The 23067-nt window shown below is 47.6% G+C and overlaps 1 long non-coding RNA gene across 1 annotated transcript in view; it reads right to left on the reverse strand.

Moving 5' to 3' along the window:
* Positions 1–955, reverse strand: part of LOC307205453 — a 422161-nt gene extending 421206 nt beyond the window's left edge. Inside the window, exon 1 of the long non-coding RNA XR_013834006.1 lies at positions 464–955. This is a non-coding gene — a long non-coding RNA (uncharacterized lncRNA). The remainder of the gene's footprint in view (positions 1–463) is intronic.
* Between the last annotated feature and the right edge of the window lie 22112 nt (positions 956–23067).

Here is a 23067-nt window from a genome sequence, read left to right on the forward strand (position 1 = left end):
ACTAGTAGGGTGCCACAGGGTTCTGTCTTGGGCCCAGTCTTATTCAACATCTTTATCAACGACTTGGATGATGGACTCAAGGGCATCCTGATCAAATTTGCAGATGACACCAAACTGGGAGGGGTGGCTAACACCCCAGAGGACAGGATCACACTTCAAAACGACCTTGACAGATTGGAGAACCGGGCCAAAACAAACAAGATGAATTTTAACAGGGATAAATGTAAAGTATTGCACTTGGGCAAAAAAAATGAGAGGCACAAATACAAGATGGGTGACACCTGGCTTGAGAGCAGTACATGTGAAAAGGATCCAGGAGTCTTGGTTGACCACAAACTTGACATGAGCCAACAGTGTGACGTGGCAGCTAAAAAAGCCAATGCAATTCTGGGCTGCATCAATAGGAGTATAGCATCTAGATCAAGGGAAGTAATAGTGCCACTGTATTCTGCTCTGGTCAGACCTCACCTGGGTACTGTGTCCAGTTCTGGGCACCACAGTTCAAGAAGGACACTGACAAACTGGAACGTGTCCAGAGGAGGGCAACCAAAATGGTCAAAGGCCTGGAAACGATGCTTTATGAGGAACGGCTAAGGGAGCTGGCCATGTTTAGCCTGGAGAAGAGGAGGTTAAGGGGTGATATGATAGCCATGTTCAAATATATAAAAGGATGTCACATGGAGGAGGGAGAAAGGTTGTTTTCTGCTGCTCCAGAGAAGCGGACACGGAGCAATGGTTCCAAACTACAAGAAAGAAGATTCCACCTAAACATTAGGAAGAACTTCCTGGCAGTAAGAGCTGTTCGACAGTGGAATTTGCTGCCAAGGAGTGTGGTGGAGTCTCCTTCTTTGGAGGTCTTTAAGCAGAGGCTTGACAACCATATGTCAGGAGTGTTCTGATGGTGTTTCCTGCTTGGCAGGGGGTTGGACTCGATGGCCCTTGTGGTCTCTTCCAACTCTATGATTCATTCATTCATTCATTCATTCATTCATTCATTCATTCATCAATCAATCAATCACTTATAGTCCACCCTTCTTGGCAATGACCAGATGGAGACTACAGCAGCCAACTTAATGCCCAACTCCTGCCAGCCCCAGCAAGTGTGGCCAGTGGTCAGAGGGTGGGAGCCCAGCCCCCTCTGGCTCCCACCCCTGGATTGCAAGGAGGTAATATTCAGAAAGCACTTTGGCCACTCAAAAACATTTTCAGATGTGGTAAGGGTTATTGTTATTATTTATTCCTTATGGGGATCCCCAATTCTGCCAACCAACAGTGGTTTCCCTGTTCCTGTAAGCAGCAAAGAAATAGCTGTGTACATTTATTTGCATGTATATATATTGGCTCCAGTTCCACCCTGGGAATGAGCAGGGCACCCTACACAGGGCATGCCTGCGAAGAGCGGGGACTGAGAGACAGAGCGAGAAACAGGCTCTGCAGGTAAAGGCTTGTGGGATTGGCCGCAGGACTGGCTAGTTGACCCCAATGGAAAAGCTACTGCTATGCATTATAGTGGGAGGCAATTAACCCCCTTTCATCAGATACTTAACTCACACTCCATAAACTCATTTTGAGAGAGAATGATTTTATTATGCTCTTTGCTGTTCCAGGGCAATTAGTTATCAGCTCTTCGCCTTTTTGTAATTTTTTTGCAGCAAATAATGGCTGTTTTAGGGACGCGGGTGGCACTGTGGGTAAAACCTCAGCGCCTAGGGCTTGCCGATTGCATGGTCAGCGGTTCGAATCCCCGCGGCGGGGTGAGCTCCCGTCTTTCGGTCCCAGCTCCTGCCCACCAAGCAGTTCAAAAGCACCCTTAAGTGCAAGTAGAAAAATAGGTAGCGGGAAGGTATAGCGGGAAGGTAAATGGCGTTTCCGTGTGCTGCGCTGGTGCTGGCTCGCCAGAGCAGCTTCATCACACTGGCCACGTGAACTGGAAGTGTCTCCGGCAGCGCTGGCCCCCGGCCTCTTAAGTGAGATGGGCGCACAACCCTAGAGTCGGACACGACTGGCCCGTACGGGCAGGGGTACCTTTACCTTTACCTAATGGCTGTTTTAGCTGCAGAAATTCCTAGCATTCATTAGCAGCAGAACCAGACTCATCATGTTCATTAAGAGAGAGCAAGAACAAGAATGAGGGAGACTTAACTGTGTTCTGCCTGATGCTGGAGCCTTGGAAGCAGCCTGTGTGGAGCTGAGCTGGGTTTGCGAAGAGGCATCTGGGAGGCAGCCTTCTTGCTGGGGCTGGCAGTTTGGAGGGCAAAGGGCAGGCAGGCAGCCCAGTCTGCCTCGGGGCCTGCGCTGCTCCCATACTAGAGACCGCAGCTGCTCACTGGAGGAGCACCTTGTTAGCCTGGGAAACATCAAGAGGCAGCCTTGGATCCCACTGAAGTGCAAATTCCTCTAATCAAATGTGCATCATAATGCTATAATGCTCATCTTGTTCAGCAATATTTCACCCGCGTCGTAATCTAAACACAATTCAGTGCATATTGTGAGCATGCATTATGCACAGCGACAGAGATATTGTGCCATAAATGTGCCGCATCTCTTGTTTTAAAAATTGCCAAAGTGTTCTCTAGCTATTGAAACAATTCAAGCATCTTAGCCATTACTGTAAATAGTGGATTAGCAAAAAGATGCCAAGGAAACAGACCTGGGCTTTCAAATTAATATTTTATGTAAATATGACATATCTGTGATCCTTTCCAGTGCACATTCTTTGTCTCTATACCCCCTGCCCACCGCCCATCAGCTGAGATGCTCCACCAACTGTATTCAGCAAGTCTTACTCTCAAGAGAAGGCATTGATCATCGAATCATATAACAAAGGTCAAGTAGTCCAGCCCCCTGCAATGCAGGAATCTTTTGCCCAATGTGAGACTCGAACCCACAACCCTGACATTAAGAATCTCATGCTCCAGTGACTGAGCTATCTCCATGGCAATGACAACATGAGAGGGCCTGCTTACGGGTTGAGGTTTGGTTTGGGGCCACTTAAAGGTAAAGGGACCCCTGACCATTAGGTCCAGTCGTGACCGACTCTGGGGTTGCAGTGTTCATCTCGCTTTACTGGCCGTACCCACAGCGCCACCCTCGTCCCTTTGGGACCACTTAGTTGTGAGTTATCAGAGGTTCTGCAAAGCCTGAAGCGTTTCATGCAGCAGGGCACCCAGTGGGGCATAGGCCTCCTCTCCAAGTCTTCTCCCTGCCCAGATCATTGAAAGACCTTGCTGACCTACTACTGTACAAGAAAAGGATGAGAATTTGAAGATTTTGGGATTCTCTAGTCTATGGATCCAAACTACATTGGGTGTGTTTGACTTCTTCATTTTTAAAAAAGAATACCAGGCTGTGGTTTAATTTTGAATGTGCAGTGGTACCTCGGTTTTTGTGCGTCTTGGAAGCTAAACATTTCAGTTTTTGAACGCTGAAAACCTGGAAGTGAATGCTTCCGTTTTCAAACGTGCCTCAGGAGTCAAATGGCTTCCACTGTGTTTTTTTCAATTTTCATTGACTTTGCGCCTCGATTGTTGAACATTTCGGAAATCAAATGGTCTTCCGGAACGGATTACGTTCAACAACCAATGTACCACTGTATACACTTAAGCGTTATTTGTGTCCTTCAGGGTTAAATCACTCATCTGGGCCGCCAAAGTCACAGATCATACAGAGATGGGGCAGGCAACGTCTTCTGTGGATGGATGGAGCTATAGATTAAAAATAATAATTTCATTTCTTTTAATTAGGTTTTTTTTTAAAGATTTTCTTGTGTTACAAAACACAAAAATTCATAGAGCCATTTTCACGGTTTGTTTATGTTTGGTATGAGACAATATTGTCATAGACCTCATGTGGTGGGAGGGGAGGGAGGGGGGTAATGTTCCTTCGTTCTATTGCATAGCGATTATATGGGGGTTTATGTCAGCAGCACTTGGGTAGGTCCTTTGTTTATATATATATTTATTTATATTGCTATTGGCATTGTGAGAGATTAGAGGGTCCAGAGCATTCAGTTGGTTGCAGTACAGCTTGTTTGTTTGTATGTGTGAGGCTGGTGTCTTGTGGGTCAGATCAGCTATATTGATTCATATGCCGGGGGGGGGGGAGAGGTCATTGTCTTGTTGAGTTGTACATGTGATAAAGGGGAGTCACACTGGGGTGAAGGTGTCCTGTGTTGCTAATTTAAGTTTGTTGCAAGCTCCCAGCTCCCCCCATTGACAGCACAGTTGTGTGCTCCAGCACAGAGTTATAGGCTTAAAAATGCTATTTTTCTAGAAAAATAGGTTCTGGTACTCACCATGAGGGACACGGGTGGTGCTGTGGGTTAAACCACAGAGCCTAGGACTTGCTGATCAGAAGGTCGGCGGTTTGAATCCCCGCGATGGGGGGAGCTCCCGTTGCTCGGTCCCAGCTCCTGCCCACCTAGCAGTTTGAAAGCACGTCAAAGTGCAAGTAGATAAATAGGTACTGCTCCGGCGGGAAGGTAAACGACGTTTCCATGTGCTGCTCTGGTTCGCCAGAAGCGGCTTAGTCATGCTGGCCACACGACCCGGAAGCTGTACGCCAGCTTCCTCGGCCAATAAAGCAAGATGAGCGCCGCAACCCCAGAGTTGGCCACGACTGGACCTAATGCTCAGGGGTTCCTTTACCTTTACTCACCATGAAGTTGTTAACAGTAAATGCCATACTTTTTGACAACAACAACAAAAAAGAGGTGCTGGTACTGTGTATCCTTGATTGCCCCCTGAAAAGGGGCTTAAAATGCTACGTCTGCCTTTCCTGCTGGGCGCAGCCTGGCCTGCTTAAAAGGTAAAGGTAAAGGTACCCCTGCCCGTACGGGCCAGTCTTGACAGACTCTGGGGTTGTGCGCCCATCTCACTTAAGAGGCCAGGGGCCAGCGCTGTCCGGAGACACTTCCGGGTCACGTGGCCAGCGTGACATCGCTGCTCTGGCCAGAGCCAGAGCCAGAGCCAGAGCCGCACACGGAAACGCCGTTTACCTTCCCGCTGGTAAGCGGTCCCTATTTATCTACTTGCACCCGGAGGTGCTTTCGAACTGCTAGGTTGGCAGGCGCTGGGACCGAGCAGTGGGAGCGCACCCCGCCGCAGGGATTCGAACCGCCGACCTTTCGATCGGCAAGCCCTAGGCGCTGAGGCTTTAACCCACAGCGCCACCCGCGTCCTGGCCTGCATGGAACCAGTCAATGAACCAAGCCATTGGTCTCACCCCAAGGGAGCAGCACCCTGCTGGATGCAGCAAGAGCAGCAGCACCCCAAGGCTCTGACCATTAGGGCTGCCTGCACTGTAAGAACCTAAGAAGAGCCTGCTGGATCATACCCATGGCCCATTGAGTCCAGCATCCTCTTCTCACAACAGCCAATCCGATGCCAGTTGTGAGAAACCCACCAGCAGGATCCAAGCACAAGAGCAGACTCCCTGTCCCAGAGTCTTCTTCCTCCTCCTCCTCCTCCAGTGCTAGGATGAAAAGAGCTTGGCAGCCACGGCCAAAGGACTGCCAGGGCTGCCTGTGGAAGGAGATGCTCTAATAAAGTCTCCACACCGGAGCTTTGCTAAATGATTTGTCTTTTAACTATTGCACAGGCCTTATTTCTATCTCTCTCTCTCTTATAAAAAGCCAAACATTGTTTTATGCAGGAATGCAAAAATTATTACACATAATTAGAGTCATTTCGATTCCAATCTCCGCTTGGGCCTGACATATTTTGCATACTCTGCTGGCATATAACAAGTCAGCTCATAAAAATGCAGGCAGCTCGCAAGCATGGCTCAGGCGAGATCGGAGGTTGTCTAAACTAGCGTAAAAACTGCCTCTGCTTTAGGGAAGGGGGGCCTGGCGACGACATGGGCGTAAATTTATTTTGTCTCATTAGGGATCGAGGCAGAAGCGAGGCTCTGCATCCCAATCAAGCTGCTGCGGCGTCCGTCACCCAGCAAGCGGGGTGGGGGGAGGCAGGCGGGGAGGTGACAGCCTGTGTGGAGCTCTTGCCCACCCAAGGGAGACGGTTGGGTTCTGTGGCTCACTGTGCATCCGCTCAGGAGGGGTTGCCACTCCAGCTCGCCTTGCTGCACACCTTTGGGTTGTGGTTAGCGTTTCACGAGTGAAGTCCTGCAGGAGCCTTCTGCATGCAGATGCTCCCCACTTCCGAGGAGGGAGGAGAAGATGCTTGCAGCACGAGCCACACCTGGGCATAAGGAGAACCTGGTTGCTGGATCTGGCCCAGGGCTGGATCACCTAACAGGCAGACTAAGGGCTCATCCACACCTTCACTTCATCCATATGTTGCTCATCTAGTGTAACAATTACGTAGTTTCCCCGGATCTGAGAGCTTTTCTTGTTGTTCGGCAGCTCAGCCTTGCGGAAATCTGATCTTGCCAGCTGAACTGAAGCTCAGTTAAGCAAAATCTCTCTCTGGGTTTTCCTTGCATCTGATAAGATCTCATTCTGCGGGTGAGATGGTATTTTCACAAGGCATAGCCATGGAGCAAAAAGGAAAGCTATTAGATCTGAGAGAATTAATCAGGACATGATGCAATCAAAATACAGGTCAAACGAAAGTGTGGATGAGCCCTAAGTGCAAAGAATGGGATGGGATGGGAAAAGAAAAGAAAAGAAAAAGAATTTGGGGGGAAAGAATTTGGCATTTGATATTTCAAAAAAGAAGAAAAAGAAAAAAATATTTAAGTCATCATGAAAAAAACCAGAATTTTGTTAGACTTCCTTACCCTCTGCCCCCCCCATTTTCCTGCTCTCTTTTTTACTCCTGCCCACCTAAACCTCTTTTTTTGTTTTTAAAGAGTGTAATAACTTCATACTGGCACCTATTTTTTCTTGAAAAAAGCACTGGCACCAGTATGCATAGCATTGCTGAATATTTTTTTTTTAATTAAGAGTCAAAACATTGAAAGAGTATGTCAAAAGTTCCTCTGAATTCAAACTTTAAAGTGGCATTCAACATTTCTGAATTACAAAACTATGCTGTATTTTGAAACTGTGAAACTTCATTCCATCTTTTGCTCCTCAGTGGTAGCCACCTTCTGCCCGGCACAGGGGGCTGTTCCACCCATTTGCACAGAAACAAAGCTGTATTTCCCACAGAGTGTACACTCAGCAAGGAGCCACTCCCAGATCCTGGCTCCCTCGATGAGCACAGCTGTGTGATACGTGCCTCGCAAAAACCAGATTGCTCTGTTCACATCCTGCATTTTTAAGTGTAGGGATTGATTGCTTTTTTTAAAAAAGTAAATGTATGCTGAGAAAGTGTTATGTGTGGAGTTGAAGAGCCTCCAAATGTGAAGGAAGGCAGTTTTCATTCCTCCTCATTTCACAGAAGTAAGCAGTTTGAAATAGCTCCCTCATGGGGGGGGGGGATTTGGACCCAAAGATTGCAACCCCTCAGGGGGCCCCATGCTAGAGCAGTGGGCCAATGTCAGTGAGAGACATCTTGAGGGGAAGACCGGGGGGGGGGAGGTTTAACCCCTCTGGGATGCCACTGGAGCCAAGGGCTGCACCCCCACAGAAGTGGCAGGTAGATTAAGGAAGGACTCTGATTGAGAAACAGGGAAGTGGAGCTCTCAGGGTGAGAGAATGGGAGGGGAAAGGGAATCTCCCAAGAGCGAGCCAGGAGGGTCTGTCATTTTCTGCAGGTGGCCAGGAATTTAAGAGCTACCATCTGGGATTCATGCAGTCTTCTGTATTTCAGATACCCTGCCCCCCCCCTTAATGCTGTTGCACTTATGAGAATCTGCATTGTATTGTGTAATTCTTAGAACGGTTTTAATTTCTATGCTGTACATGCAGGTCTCACTATTCAAATGTTCACAATATGAAAATTCACTTATCCAAACATAAGGAATTAGTACCCAAATCTCACAACGCACACTGCAGATTCAGATATCCAAACAGCTGAACCTGTGTATAATACTGTAAAGAAATAAGTAGCCTTACTTTTTGGTGTTATGCTGGTCCATGGCAGCCATTTCACCAGAAACCATGGTGGGAGGGAGTAGGGAGGGAGCAGAAGAGATCAGACATACAGTGGTACCTCAGGTTAAGAACTGAATTCGTTCTGGAGGTCTGTTCTTAACCTGAAACTGTTCTTAACCTGAAGCACCACTTTAGCTAATGGGGCCTCCCACTGCCACTGCCGCTCAATTTCTGTCCTCATCCTAAAGCAAAGTTCTTAACCTTTTGTACTATTTCTGGGTTAGCGGAGTCTGTAACCTGAAGTGTCTGTAACCTGAAGCATCTGTAACCCAAGGTACCGCTCTATAAGAGAACATTTTTTTCACCCTTTGTTTGCCTTTTGCAATGTTTTCTTGGGTTTCCCCAGGTTTTCCAGTCATTTCTGTGGTCGTGATCATATTAGAAATTTCACCGCAGGGATCAATGGAAATCATTGACTCGTTTTGTGCATGCTTGCCTAACAAATGTTTTCCTGAGAACACATTGTGTTTGGAAAGGTATGCATGTATAGATAAATAATAAACAAGAATAATGCTGGGGATGGCTTCCCTGTGCAGCTGGCACAGGTGCCCAGAGTATGCTGGCATCATTACCCACCAGTGTCCCAAGGCTCCCTGGGATCCATCCTTCCTGCCAGCCTGAAGCAGCTTGGCCATCTCTGCCTGGCATCTCCAGTGAATTCCAGTCTCCCTTCCGCTTCCCCCGTCCCTGTGTTGTAGATCTGCCAGTGACAATTGTTTCCAATCTCTTTCCTTATTGCTTTCTACACCAAACGCAGAGTCCGCCTGCATCTCCGCACAAGGTTCTTGGTCTGCTCTCCATTTGTCTTGCTTGAAAACAGCAGCAGCATGTGAGAGAAACTTATTTGTTTATTAACCATAAGATGAAGCACCTGGAGCTGGCGATGAAGGTGATGGGGAGATGAAGGATGACGGATAGTGAACAAGTGGCTGAAGGACAGGCTGGACACATTTTTGATGGAGACGAAATGGGTTGGCAAACGAGCATTTCCTCATGACTCTGGGTCCGTATACACAGCCCAGCTGGGAAGCCGAAACCAGTATTGGCAGTGGAGGGGCAATGGGGAGGGGAGCTCAGCTGTAGGGCTATTCTTCAGGGCTGGAGCCATGATGTCACCAGGATAGCTGACGGACCCTCCTTGCTCTGGCAAGAAGATGAGGTGATAACAGGGCTTTCAAATGTTCCTATAATGGGTTGCAAATTAACATAGATAAAGTCTGAGAATGTGGGTGGGGGGCAGGGAGCCGCTGGATCTTTTGAGGAGGTTTCTACTTCACACCACCAGGCTAAATGGTAGCTTCTTTGCAAGGCTAGTTTGGAATTTCAAATTTAAAGTGAAAGAGGCAAATTTAAAGTGAAAGAGCTTTTACTAGCACGCAGCATGCTTTGCAAATTGTATATCCCTCTTTCATCTTTTATATTTATCTATTTCATGAAATTTATATGCCACTTGGTTGTAAAATACCCCCCCCCAACCCTCAGAGCAGTTTCTATGAGAGTCTGCTGGTCCTCATAAACTGGGTATTGTCATGCCGTGTGCTACTGCTCCTTGGGTGAATATGGATGTATATATAGAGAGATCAACACAGCTGCCTGAATTTTGGGACTCTTCTTGAAGCAAGTGGTGGAGGATCATCGTCAAAATTTATGCCACATTGCACCAGTGGCTAAGAATGGGATATGTCCACATGTGCAGTTTACTGTTCTTTGTGTATAAGGTTTATTGTCACCAACAAGCAATACTTGCAATTGAATCATTGCTCCCAGCTCCCATGGGATAACCAGCCTCATATAACCAACATACTTAAGTCTAATTAATATATGAAGGGGTTAAAACCATAGAGTACGCTGTCCTGTCAGGTTTACCTCATATTGGAAGGGATTAGGTAATCAAGCCTTTGTTCCCCTTCCTCTACCTGAGAAGCTCAACTTGTTTAGCTCAGTGCATGGCTCTCACAAGCCACTCTTTTGAGTTCCTATAGCAATAATTTATGAACTTGCACTGTATAGTAATTAAGCCAGGTTTTACTGCCTGTGCAAGTTTGCATGGAAAAGCACATTAACCTGACCTTTGAAGAGTTTGTAAGTAAACCATTTTAAACATACCAAATGTTTGGTCTTTCTCTATGCTAGTGGAAGAGGGAAGTTTTGGAACTCCCAAGGGCACATTTTCAAAGTCTAACAGCCTATATTTCCATGCTTAACTGCCTGCCAATTCAAATATAGCAAGGTCAGCCTAGCTCTTGCACAGAGCCCTCATTTTGTGATTTTCTCACCAAAGATCCAAACCTGGATCTTGGCATCCAGGAATTTATCCTTTTACATACCCATTTTTTCCTTGAAGCAACAGCTCCCACCCAAAAGACTCTGGAGTGCTGCCACTTCCTGCGCACAAAGAGTTGGCTGGTGTCCCTTTCAGAGGCAGCCTCTCCCTGGCCTGCTCAATGCAAGCAGACATATAAGCCACTACTTCCATCATGGGGGGGGGGGGGGAGTGGGTAGGAACACCAGCCACCTAATCCCCTTGTCCCCCACAGTGTGAACTGTGTAGACAAGGCGGGGTCATTTGCTGCTCATCTGAAAGGCAGGCAGGCTGGATGTCAGAGGTGGCTGCAGTGATCTCCCCCTAAAAGTGGGGCAGTTTGGGGGCTTCTGCCTGAGGCCACTTCTGGAGAGGAGCCTGGACTGGCAGTGGGGAGGGCGGGGCAGAGAGGAGGCCGGTGATATCTAGTTATCCTGCTGCTGACAGGTAGTTCAGAGACTGCCTGAGGATATCCAGTCAGCAGCAGCCACTTCAGAGCCAGGTTGCCGTGGCGAGAAAGCTGCCAGTCGGAGCTGTGCTGGGCTTTGAGATTCCTCCACCGTCTCATTAATCCTGATTTACCGAAAGTGGCAGCAGGCTGGGGCCCTCTTAACAGGCTGTCCGGGCTGCTCATTTGCCTTCGCGGAAGACGATGGGGCCCCCGAGACCAGGCCGTGCTGAATTATTCAGGTTGGGAGCGAGCTGGGAGATACTCTGTGCTCCTTCCACCTGCGCAGGCTCCGAACACGCACACACAACACCCACCTGCTCTGCCACTTCACTGCGCTTGCTGCTTGGCACACAAAGGCTCTGACCTTCTGCTTGCTGCCAGGAGGAAGGTGGAAAGGTCAGGGGGCACAGCGGGACAGGGAATCGGGGCCCATGATTTGTAAGCATCTCAGCTCATTGGCAATGGACCCAAAGGGGCGCCTCCCGTCTCACTCTCCCTGGCATAGAGGCCAGGAAATGCCTTGGAGCTTCTTGCGATGGCAGCAGGGTGTGCTGGCAGGGGAGGGGGGTCACTGTGCACGGGGGGAGGGGGAGCTCTGAGCTTGCCTCAAACAGGGCACTGTAGAGTGGGGAAAGGTGCAGAAAAAGGGCAACCAAAATGATCGAGGGGATGGAGCAGCTCCTTCGTGAGGAAACGTTGAAGACCCCTGGAATTTTTTAGTTTAGAGAAAAGGGAGTCAGAGGCAACATGATAGAGGTTTATAAATTACGCATGGCATTTAGAAAGTGGACAGGGAGAATCTTTTCTCCTAATACTAGAACTTGTGGTAATTCAGTGAAGCTGAACGTTGGAAGATGCAGGATTCTTGCTCAAATCCTGCTAAAGGATTCCCATTGGGACATCTGGTTGGCCACTGTGTGAACAAAATGCTGGATTACATCGGCCATTGGCCTGATCCAGTATGTTTGTCTTATGTTCCAGCAGATTTTAAAAAATAACAAAACAGACCTGTTTGCCACCGGAAGCAGTCAAGACACAGAAGTTGCCTTGAGGATTAGCTGGTTCCTTGTGGATCTGGGAAGGAACCCCACAGTGTGTGGTGCTTTGCAAAGGACCAGAGGCCAGGGGTCCTGCCCAAATTGGCTTGCTTTTTGAAACTCAATTTGTTATGTACTGAAGTTCTCAGCCTGGGCCAGCAGAGGGATACTGTAGATAGTTTTCACTCAGGTCCGCATATGCAAATAAGGGATTGAAAGTGACGTTCAGTGATTGGATAGTTACAGAAAGTTGTTACAGTTGCGTGGTACTGGAGCTCTATATAAGCAGGCTGGCTGACCCCTTCAGTTCAGTTCTGTTCTGGCCTGTGAATAAACAAGAGATGTTTGAAGAATCGCTGTGTCATCTGTTAACACAATTCATGTTTGGCAACAGTGAAAGGGGGATGGAAACTGGGGCAGGGGGTAAGCAGGGACAGAAGAAAACCCGCCTGTATTGCTGGCACACAAACTTAGGCTGCGGACAGTTTGCGGCACAAAAATGTAGTTTTTCCAATACAGAATTGTTCATGCCTGCTGATGACATGCTGCTTATAATGCAATGGCACCTACCTGAGAGGTGCTGGAGTTGAGTTTGGGTGAGTTCTGGCTGAAAAAAAACACACTAGCTCTATTCCAGATGTTCAAAAGGTCTTCTCCTTTGGCTCTAGTTGGTGGAACTTGAGAATCTCGCAAAAACAGAGCAGATGTGTTAAACCTGATGTCTGCTCACCCCAGACATTTAAAGGTCATTCTGGCCCTTAAAGAATCATGGGAACTGCAGTTTCTCCCTCATAGAGCTCCAATTCCCAGCACCCTTAACAAACAACAATTCCTAGGATTTGGGGAAGTCTGGCGTGTTTGCCGCCACAGACTTGGCCAAAGGGCGATGTGGGGTGGGTCGGGGGCAGAGACTCGATGCCATTGGCTTTCCAGGAGGAGGAGACTGGGGAAGACTAATCCAATGGAAGTTTATGCCATAATAATGGGCTAGGCTTTCAGGTGCCACAAGGCTCAGGGCGGCCTTTGCTGCAGCAGACTGACGCGGCTGCCTCAGGATTCCTCTGGGAATCCTTAAAAGCAGTCACACAAATCCTTCCATGACTCCCAAAAAGGACCTTACTGTATTTGAAGGGCCGCTATGTTCTCTCAAATTCTGTCTCAGAATGGCAATGTGCCATTACCATCAGCCAATATTTCCTCCTCCCGCCATCCTATTTTGCCAGGTGAAGAACTATAGAGAACTCAGAAGCTTGCGCACTATTTCCCAATTATCTTGACTGACCTGATGAAGGTTGGGCTCTAAGATAGTCCTAGAAAGAGGAGTGTCTCTCCCTCCATGTGGAGGACCTGCCCATCGCTTGGTGTGGAAATGCAGCAAGGGAGAAAGCCACATGTGTTGAATTCCTGCCTGCTTTGCAGCTGAACCTCCTCAAGCCTCTCGTGGCAAGCTTTCTAATGGAGGAAGCGGCAAGCGAGGTCTGAAGGAGCCTCTTCAGCTGTTAGCTGAGTCCAGCGGCTGATCTGGGCCCCATCCTGTCTCTGTGCTGCAGATCCACATGGCCCCAGGTGATACCAGAGGCAGGAAACTCGTAATTGCACCTGGCCCAGGCTTCCTCCTCTAATTAACCTTGCACACAAGACTGGCCAGGGCCAACCCAGGCTTGCAGGGGTTCCCCCCTCCCCCTCCTGTGCAGTGGAAGCTAACAAGCAAATCCTGCACTCCCACGTGGGCACAGGGGCCAGCTCTGCTCCAAGGGAGGAGGCGAACCTCTGTGCCTTCTGCTCCCCCAACACCTCCTGGTTCTCCTGGGCCAGCCGGGCCCTCCTCTTTCGTAATCAGATCGGATTCCTTCATGGCTAGTGTTACTTGCAGATGAGGATGTCTCGCCCGCCTTTCATCTTGCCTGAGAGCTGCAGAGCCGCTGGCTTCGCCCCAGGCCCAGAGCAAGTCAGGTTAATAGGCTCGTTTGCAGCAGGGCTGGTTCAGCGTCTTTTAGCCATGGAGGCTCCCTGGGGCCCAAACACGGCAAGCCGGAGCCTCTCCATGGTGCGGGTGGCAGTTAAGGCTGTGATGCTGGACACCCACACACTGCGCCCCCCCCACTTCAGGTGTCAGAAGGAGTCTGTGTCCTGCTCACCGTCTGCAGCCCAAATGCAGCAGCAACAGGAACCCCACTGAGCTGTCACAGCTAACAGCCTAAGCCCCCCCCCACTGATTTGTGTAATCCCCTGTTACAGCTGGCCTGCCGAGAGTCAGATATAAGATGGGGGACACCTGGATTGCTACAAGATGAACATGAGTCAACAGCGTGATGCAGCAGCAAAACAATCCCAATGCTTTAAAATCTTGGTCAAACCATACCTGGAATACTGTGTCCAGTTCTGGGCACCACATTTTAGGAGGGATATTGACAAGCTGGAAGGAGGAGATAGGATAGCCATCTTCCAATATCTTAAGGGCTGTCACGTGGAAGATGGAGTAAGCTTGTTTTCTCCTGCTCTGGAGGGCAGGACTCAAACCAATGGCTTCAATTTACAACGAAGGAGTTTTTCAACATCAGGAAAATCTTTCTGATGGCAAGAGCTGCTCCACAGTAGAACGGTCTCCCTTGGGAGGTGGTGGACTCTCCTTCCTTGGAGGTTTTTAAGCAGAGGTTCGACGGCCACCTGCCATGGATGCTTTAACAGGGGGTTGGACTAGATGACCCTTGGGGTACCTTCCAACTATAATTCTATGATTATATTACTGAGTGGGGATTTGAACCCAGCTCTCTTCCTGTACCCATGCAGCATCTGGATAGCCCCAAGTTGTGGAAGGCTGATTTAAACCAAGGGTGTGGAACCCAAGACCATTGAAACAATGTTTTCTTCCAGCTCCCCGACCATCACAGCCAGATAATGCCAGGGCCGATGGAAGCATAACTTTGCTAGCTAGGGATCATGGGAGTTGCAGTCCAAAATCACCTGGAGGGCACCAGGCTGGGGAAGGAGCCCATGAGTGCCCGAACCTCACCCTGTGATGCACTGCTGAAGGAGCATCGCTCTACAAAAGCCACCTCACCACACCTTGGAAAGCTGCTGTGTTTTTCCTCATGGTTAAAGGCAGGAAAACAACCCCATCTCTAGTATTTTGCTAGCTCAGATCCAGACAGCGCCCAGCCTGAGGCTTCAGGCATGGATGTGCATGAAAGATCAGATGCAACCTCTCGCCACCTCCTCTCCCTATCTTCCTTCCCCTCCCCCATTTCCATATCTTCACTTTAATCTGGCTCCCTGAGGGGGCTGCTGTTCCACTGCATCTCATGTTCCACCCCATCCCACGCCTCCCGATGTTACACCTTGTCAGGGCAGCTAAGATGCCACCCATCTCCAAAACACTGAGACCTGCTGCTGGTGTACATCTAACAAGACAACGTCAGCAACAAAACGTGCCGAGCCCCTTGGGGAAGCCCTGAAGGCAGTCTCCTCCTTCCCACCATCTGTGCCAACCAAGGCAGCACTCTCCTCTCATGGTGATGATCATGATGCCTGGTGTCAGTTTTGCAAGGAGAAGTTGGGAAAAGGAGGGGTGCCCAAGTTAGATATACAAAGTGGGGAGCCATTTCCAAAGGAAGGCTGGGCCGGGACTGCTAAGGCAGTGGGCAGAAAGCAGAGATGGATTCGTGAACAGGATGCTTTGGAATTCCTGGGCACACGCATTATTCTGTTTTAGAGTGACACCTGGTTGGCAAATGTGAGGTCAGGATGCTAAACTAGAAGGTTACTAGACTGTCCCTGGATTTGCAAATTTGTCCCCGGATAAATTCCATCCCGGAATGTCCCCAGATTTCAACTAATGTCCCCGGGAAACGTGGCGGCAGCAGCAGCAGCAGCAGCAGTGGCAGTTTCCTGTCTTCATTAATTGATTGATTGATTGATTGATTGATTAAATTTATATACTGCCCTCCATTCCAAACATTCATTCATGCCAAACAAAGCAATTTATAGTGTACAAATACAAAATGAAAACACAAAAAACAAAAAATATACAAAACGACATATAAAAAAACTGCAAAATACAAAATGAAGAATACAAAATGAAAACACAAAAAGGAAAGCTATAGTCCTTTTTACACAGAAAAGGATCTTAGTGACAATTCAAGTATGAGGAACCCCTATTCTGTGTGTGCAGTGGCCTCTGCCCATTTAGAAGAAAACTCCATGACAAAAAAACAAGGGGAAAAAATCCTTTTCTCCTCCATAGTTTGTCTTGCCTGAACTGGTCCTGCAATTGCGGAAATATGCAGGGTCACTGATTTTCACCAGAAAAGAAATCTTCCCAGCAGCACAGAAGTGACTGCCATTTTCCCTTGAAGCCCCCATTCTGACACCCCCTGCAACAGAGGTCTGGCCTGCCAAAGCCTCTCCAGGTGAAATCCCCAGAGGGTTGTGTCAAGGACAGAGCGGTGGATCCCTTGGGTACATATAGTTAGCACAGCTGCAGAAAAGAATTTATTTCTTGTTTGTGATATCATTTTTAAAGGATGGTACACAGGAACCTTTAAAAATGAAATTATAGCATGCAATAAAGGGGGGAGTATGCACATCTATGAACAGGCATTATATTCAAATTATGCAACAGTAATATTCCAAGTTCATAAATAAACATCACTTATTAACCCTTCTCTGCCACAAAACTGAAGAAAACCTTTTGCATGAGTCCCAGCATCCCAAAGCCCAGACAATCTGTTGTGGAAAGTTCCAACCTGAGATGGCTAAGCCGCTTCTTCTGAATGGCTTCCCCTGCTCTGTAGGGAAATGCACAGTTATTTAATTATAATGGGGAATAGTCAGGATGGAAAATGAACTCACACATCTGTTTAGGTGCTCCAAGATTTGCAGAAGAGGTGAAGCTAAAATTCACTCAGCTCAAAAGGTTAGCTGTGATTCCTGCATTGCGCAGGGGCGGGCTAGAAGCGGGGAGGAACACGGAAGGCACAGCCTCCTCTTGCTCTGAGAGGTCCTCTGAACCCTGAGGATGGGGATTCTGCAACCTTGGCCATCATGACCCCTGACCATCAGGTCCAGTCGTGGCCGACTCTGGGGTTGCGGCGCTCATCTCGCTTTATTGGCCAAGGGAGCTGGCATACAGCTGCCGGGTCATGTGGCCAGCAGGACTAAGCCGCTTCTGGTGAACCAGAGCAGTGCATGGAAATGACATTTACCTTCCCGCCGAAGCAGTACCTATTTATCTACTTGTACTTTGACGTGCTTTTGAACTTCTAGGTAGGCAGGAGCAGGGACCGAGCAACGGGAGCTCACCCCGTCACAGGGACTCAAACCGCCGACCTTTTGATCAGCAAGTCCTAGGCTCAGTGGTTTAACCCACAGCGCCACCCGCGTCCCTATGTGATTAGGAGGGGAGCCTTAATTTCACATGTGCCATCCTAAATCATTGGGCTGGAGCTCTGTTGATGACTTTGGATGTCCTCACTTTATTCACACTCAGAGATGGTGTGCAGCAATGGAATAAGAGAGTGGAAGTATTCTTGTTCACTGCAAATCATCACCCAGCGAGGATGACTATTTAATTCTCTAAGTGGAAACTTAAAAACAAAAAAACAAAAACAAAAACAAAAAAAACTGAGGCAGGAAAGAAGAGGAGGTACGGCCAAGAGTGAAGAGGCATCAGAAGTGGAACTGGGGATTGTTTTACCTTGTATGTTGCATTACAAGTCTTGCAAATGGGGCGTGGAGGGGCAATATGGATGACGCCATTCAAAGGATAACTCCAGCAGTTTTCCATGCCAGTTCTATTCTGAACCATGGATTAAACCATTTTGTCCCTGAAGTACAGTAGCTTGGATTGGTTTATTTGTTAGGGCAAATAAATCACTGGGAGCTTCCTCCTCTGTTGTCCTCTATCTCTCCCTGTTGATTTTTAGCCACCTCTGTCATGTTGTTGTGCAGAGCAGGAGAGCAGGTCTGGGATTTTTTTCAGCGCGGGGGTAATGGTGTCATCTGCTGGAGTGCCATGCTGCCTCGCAGACCCTCCTGGCTCTGTGAATCAGGTCTTGATGGGGCTTTTAAGCTTTACTATTGTTTATGACTGATTAGCATGGAAGGAGGATGAGGAAGACAATCAGATAGAGGCTGGACCCCTCTTTTCTTTGAAGGGGTTCCTACTTCATGCTTGCAGTTTTCATGGTTAACACATGTTCGCTGGGTTGTTTGCACTTCTAATTAAAAGCTAAAGGTTACATTTCAGCTAGCTGAAGATCTTTTGCTAAAGCTCAATGTGCTTTACAAGCTGCACTTTAGCAGTCAGAAGTCAATGTATCCGAGGTCTGTTGAGCTTCCTCCCCGGAAACAATGTGTAGGGTTGTGATCTTGGGATGTTATGGCGTTGCTGCTGTTTAGGGTGTGTGGGTGTTATACACATGATCGGAACAGCTGGCTGCATTTTTGCATTCTTCATGGTTCTGTGGCTGCTGTGGGGGCCTCTCATTATGGCTCCTGCACTTCAGAATTTACCTCTGCTTCCCCACAGCAGCTTCCCCCTGAAGGCCTCGTTATTCCCTGATGCTGCCTGAATTTTTTTGAGTGGTTTTGTTTGCATGTTCAAGTGGGGAAACGGTTGCTCCATTAGTGCAAAAGGGGACCCCTCTCTCCTTCCCTCTCTCTAGCACCCTTTCCGCCGCTCCAATAATTCTCTTTAAAGTTATTGGGAAGTGTATGCTTAATTATATTTGCATATGAAAAATAGGGTCTAATTAGTGTGATTGATTATTATTTTAACCTTAATGACATTTTGAGTATCTGTCCCTCCCTAATAGCAAAAGTATCACTAATAAATCATGCTCTTTGTATGGCGATGGTCTATTGAGCTGCCTTATGAAATATATTTTATTAATATTCCAGAATGTATTGAATCTGAAACAAGTCAAACAACTGCTCATTTATTAAACCGTTTAAATGTCAGCTTTATACAGGCATAATATTACAGGAAATATGTTCCTGTGAAAGACATCTGCAGGCCAAGCCGACTCAAAATAGTAGTTATTTCACTCAAATATATGAAGGAAATAAAAATTCAATTATGTAATATATGGCACTAAATAAATTTATATCGGCTAACATAAATGTTTTGAATTAGCAGGCGTACTTTTCTCGCAAAGTTTCCTGCCTTCCCTGAGAAGCTCAGCAGCTGAGACCCATTTTCACATTCCCCCCCCCCCAAGACAAGCGGCAAGCAAGGAGCGAAAGGAAAGAAGCGGCCAGAGGGGGCTGCTTGCACCATCAGCACGCAAATACGCCTTGCCAGAGAGGAACTTGGCCGGCAAAAGAGGATCCTCGGCCGTTGCCTTAGGACGGTTGCCTGCAGTTCATATGCAGCATTGGCATTTCAGCCCTAATTAGAAATTAGCATAGTCACATTGAGATGAATTGAATCAGACTAAAGATGATTAGCAAAGTAATGCAAGAAATCATTAAATTAAGCCAGTGTGCCAAGTCCACTGCTGATCTATCACAAATTTGGGCTCCTAATGAGCTATTAATTAATGGGTTGGGTCAAAATCATGTCATTCAGCCCAGGGAAGATACACACCCCCTCACTCCCCCCCCCCATGAGTGCTGAAGACAAATTTATCAGGGGTGAGTAAACAGACTGCAAAACTAACAGAATGCCAAGGTGGCAGGTTGCATTGCAGCAGTGATGAAGAGGAGGATTTGTCCTGAAATGTTTGTGCGGTTGTTGGGGAAACAGCATAGAATCATAGAATTGTAGAGCTGGAAGGGACCACAAGAGTCATCTAGTCCACCTCCTGCAAGGCAGGAATCTCAGCTAAAACATCCGTGACAGATGGCCGTCCAACCTCTGCTTAAAAACCTCCTAGGAAGGAGGACCATTGCAAGATTGGAACTGGGAGCTTCCTGGCTCACAGCTTGGCTTTTTAACCTCAACTGGTCCTTCCCCTACAGGACTGGCCTTTTGCATCTGTAGAGATTCTTCCACCATTCTCTCCCCACCCTGCAACTCTTTTGCCTCCCACAACTTCTGTCCCCAAAATCACTTGTGGAAAGCTAGAAGTAAGGCAATTGCATGGTGAAAGAATCCTTAGCTGATTAATCCCATGAGCTGGACTAATCAAGCAATCAATTTGTAACTGGCTGACTGACCGAACCCAAAGGGTGCTCATCAATGGTTCCTCTTCATCCCGGAGAAGAGTGACTAGTGGGGTGCCACAGGGTTCTGTCTTGGGCCCCGTCTTATTCAACATCTTTATCAACGACTTGGATGATGGACTCGAGGGCATCCTGATCAAATTTGCAGATGACACCAAACTGGGAGGGGTGGCTAACACCCCAGGGGACAGGATCACACTTCAAAACGACCTTGACAGATTAGAGAACTGGGTCAAAACAAACAAGATGAATTTTAACAGGGAGAAATGTAAAGTATTGCACTTGGGCAAAAAAAATGAGAGGCACAAATACAAGATGGGTGACACCTGGCTTGAGAGCAGTACATGAGAAAAGGATCTAGGAGTCTTGGTTGACCACAAACTTGACATGAGCCAACAGTGTGACGCGGCAGCTAAAAAAGCCAATGCAATTCTGGGCTGCATCAATAGGAGTATAGCATCTAGATCAAGGGAAGTAATAGTGCCACTGTATTCTGCTCTGGTCAGACCTCACCTGGAGTACTGTGTCCAGTTCTGGGCACCACAGTTCAAGAAGGACACTGACAAACTGGAACGTGTCCAGAGGAGGGCAACCAAAATGGTCAAAGGCCTGGAAACGATGCCTTATGAGGAACGGCTAAGGGAGCTGGGCATGTTTAGCCTGGAGAAGAGGAGGTTAAGGGGTGATATGATAGCCATGTTCAAATATATAAAAGGATGTCACATAGAGGAGGGAGAAAGGTTGTTTTCTGCTGCTCCAGAGAAGCGGACACGGAGCAATGGTTCCAAACTACAAGAAAGAAGATTCCACCTAAACATTAGGAAGAACTTCCTGGCAGTAAGAGCTGTTTGACAGTGGAATTTGCTGCCAAGGAGTGTGGTGGAGTCTCCTTCTTTGGAGGTCTTTAAGCAGAGGCTTGACAACCATATGTCAGGAGTGCTCTGATGGTGTTTCCTGCTTGGGAGGGGGTTGGACTCGATGGCCCTTGTGGTCTCTTCCAACTCTATGATTCTATGATTCTATGATTCTAATCAAATTTGTATGTATGGGCAGAAACCATAGTTCTGAAGTCGCCATCCTAGTTTCTGTGCCTGTAGCTGATGTCTGCATCACAAGCATTGAGCCAAGCTAGAAGTGAGCAGCACACTGTTGGTGAGAGCTCTCCATCCACCCCCCCTTTAAACCTTACCCAACACCCCCAAAGAGAAAAGGATGACAGAGATCCTTGGAACATCAAAGCCCTCCAGCACTGGACCACACATGTGCAGATGCCAGAGCCAGTTGTTTGTGCAACATGAAGGACAGGTAAAAAGGTCTTTTTCACACAGCACATCAATAAACCATGGAATCCACTCCCACAAGTTGGCCCCAAGTTTTTCAGCTGCCCCAGGTCTCATGATGGCCAAACAGGGCAGGGGACACTTTTCTCCAAAAAAGGATGATCAAGTTTTTCCAGGAACAGGTGGAAACCCTAGCCACACCTGAACCGCAGCTGGTGGCAGGGAAGGAGCAGTAGGGATTGCTTACTCATGAGCAACCCAGGGATTCTTCCTCAGCTGTGTGACACCATAGCCTGGCTCATTTAAGGGCTATGTTTATTTGGGGCCTGGACTATTGGAGAGAGGCAGGGGTCTTCTGATGTCCTCGAGTCCAGCATTATTCAGGATCTCCACAGGTGTTGCCATGTCAGGAACATATTACTTTGGTAACCCTGGGAACGCCCCCCCCCAGTGTTGAGAATGCCAAACTACAGAACCTCTGTCTGGATTCTCACTGAGCCAGAGGTGTTACTCCTGGGCAAAAAGGGAGGTGGAAGGGAAAGCCACCCTGGGACAGCAGGGACAGTGGGCTTCGATGGACTTCCCACGCCTCATATTTGGCAGCCTGGTGCCAGGAACTGCAAGCAGGATGAGATAAAGAGCCCTTTCCAAAGAAAGCAAGGAGGGCTGATCACACACACACACACACACACACACACACACACACACAGAGAGAGAGAGAGAGAGGGGGGGGGGAGATGTGAGAGCTAACCTGACCAAAACCCTTCTCTTGCCATCTCCACTTTCAGCTGCTTTGACTGTGGAGGAATTAAGGAAAATGCATCACTTTCCCTCACGCTTTCTCTCGCTTTTTGCATAATTGAATTCCGTGCCTTTTCCCTTCTTCTGTCTGTGAATAATTTCCCTTTCATGTTACTTCCCAGATAGATAATTCAAAGGCTGCTTTCCTTGGAATGAAAACAGGAACAACATCCACACGTGAGGAGATTCTTGTGTATTCCACTTGTTGTAGACTCACTAAGGAATCATCTCTAAATATCTGTGCAGGGGCCGGGGGGGGGGGCAAGAAAAAGGCAAGAAAAAGGCACCCCCTCCAAAAAAGAGACACTCCTTGCATCTGAAGCAGTGAATGCTGCTCACTACCTTTCTCCAACTTGTATATGAATTCACTGCAGCAAAAGCTCATTTTTGTCTGTCGTACATACCACATAACAGTGACTCCTTCAATGGTGCCATTAAAAAGTAGACACCCCAGAATATCTTATTATTGCTGTACAGTGGATGCTCGGGTTGTGAATGTGATTCGTGCGGGATGCACATTCGCAACCCGCAGTGGCTCGTCTGCACACATGTGGGTTGTGATTCAGCGCGTCTGCACATGCACAAAGCACGATTTAACCCGTTCCAGTACTTCTGGGTTTCGGCCGTCCCCAACCAGAAACAATGCAAGCTGAAGCGTCTGTAACCAGAGGTATGACTTTATTATTACTTATTAAATTTGAATACTGCCTGCATCTGAAGATCACAGAGCAGTGATCTTCAGATGCAGTGAATAAAACAGAAACAAAACAGATATAAAATTATATTATGAAGCTTCTTGCATTTGTTGGATCTGGGATTGGATAATATTAAAAAAAACACAGATTTGTTAGATTTAGAAGGACATGATAATAGATTTGATTGGCCATGCATAATTGTGGTACCAGAAGGCAAAAGTGCATAAAAGCTTCCAGAACCACATAATAATAAAGTTTTGTTAGAACAAAAAATACTGTGGTGGCTTTCCCCACTGGAAGCAATATCCATGAAAAAAGTAAATATGAAACCTA

This window comes from Podarcis cretensis, assembly GCF_951804945.1.
Source record: "Podarcis cretensis genome assembly, chromosome: 16".
Classification (NCBI taxonomy): Eukaryota; Metazoa; Chordata; class Lepidosauria; order Squamata; family Lacertidae; genus Podarcis; species Podarcis cretensis.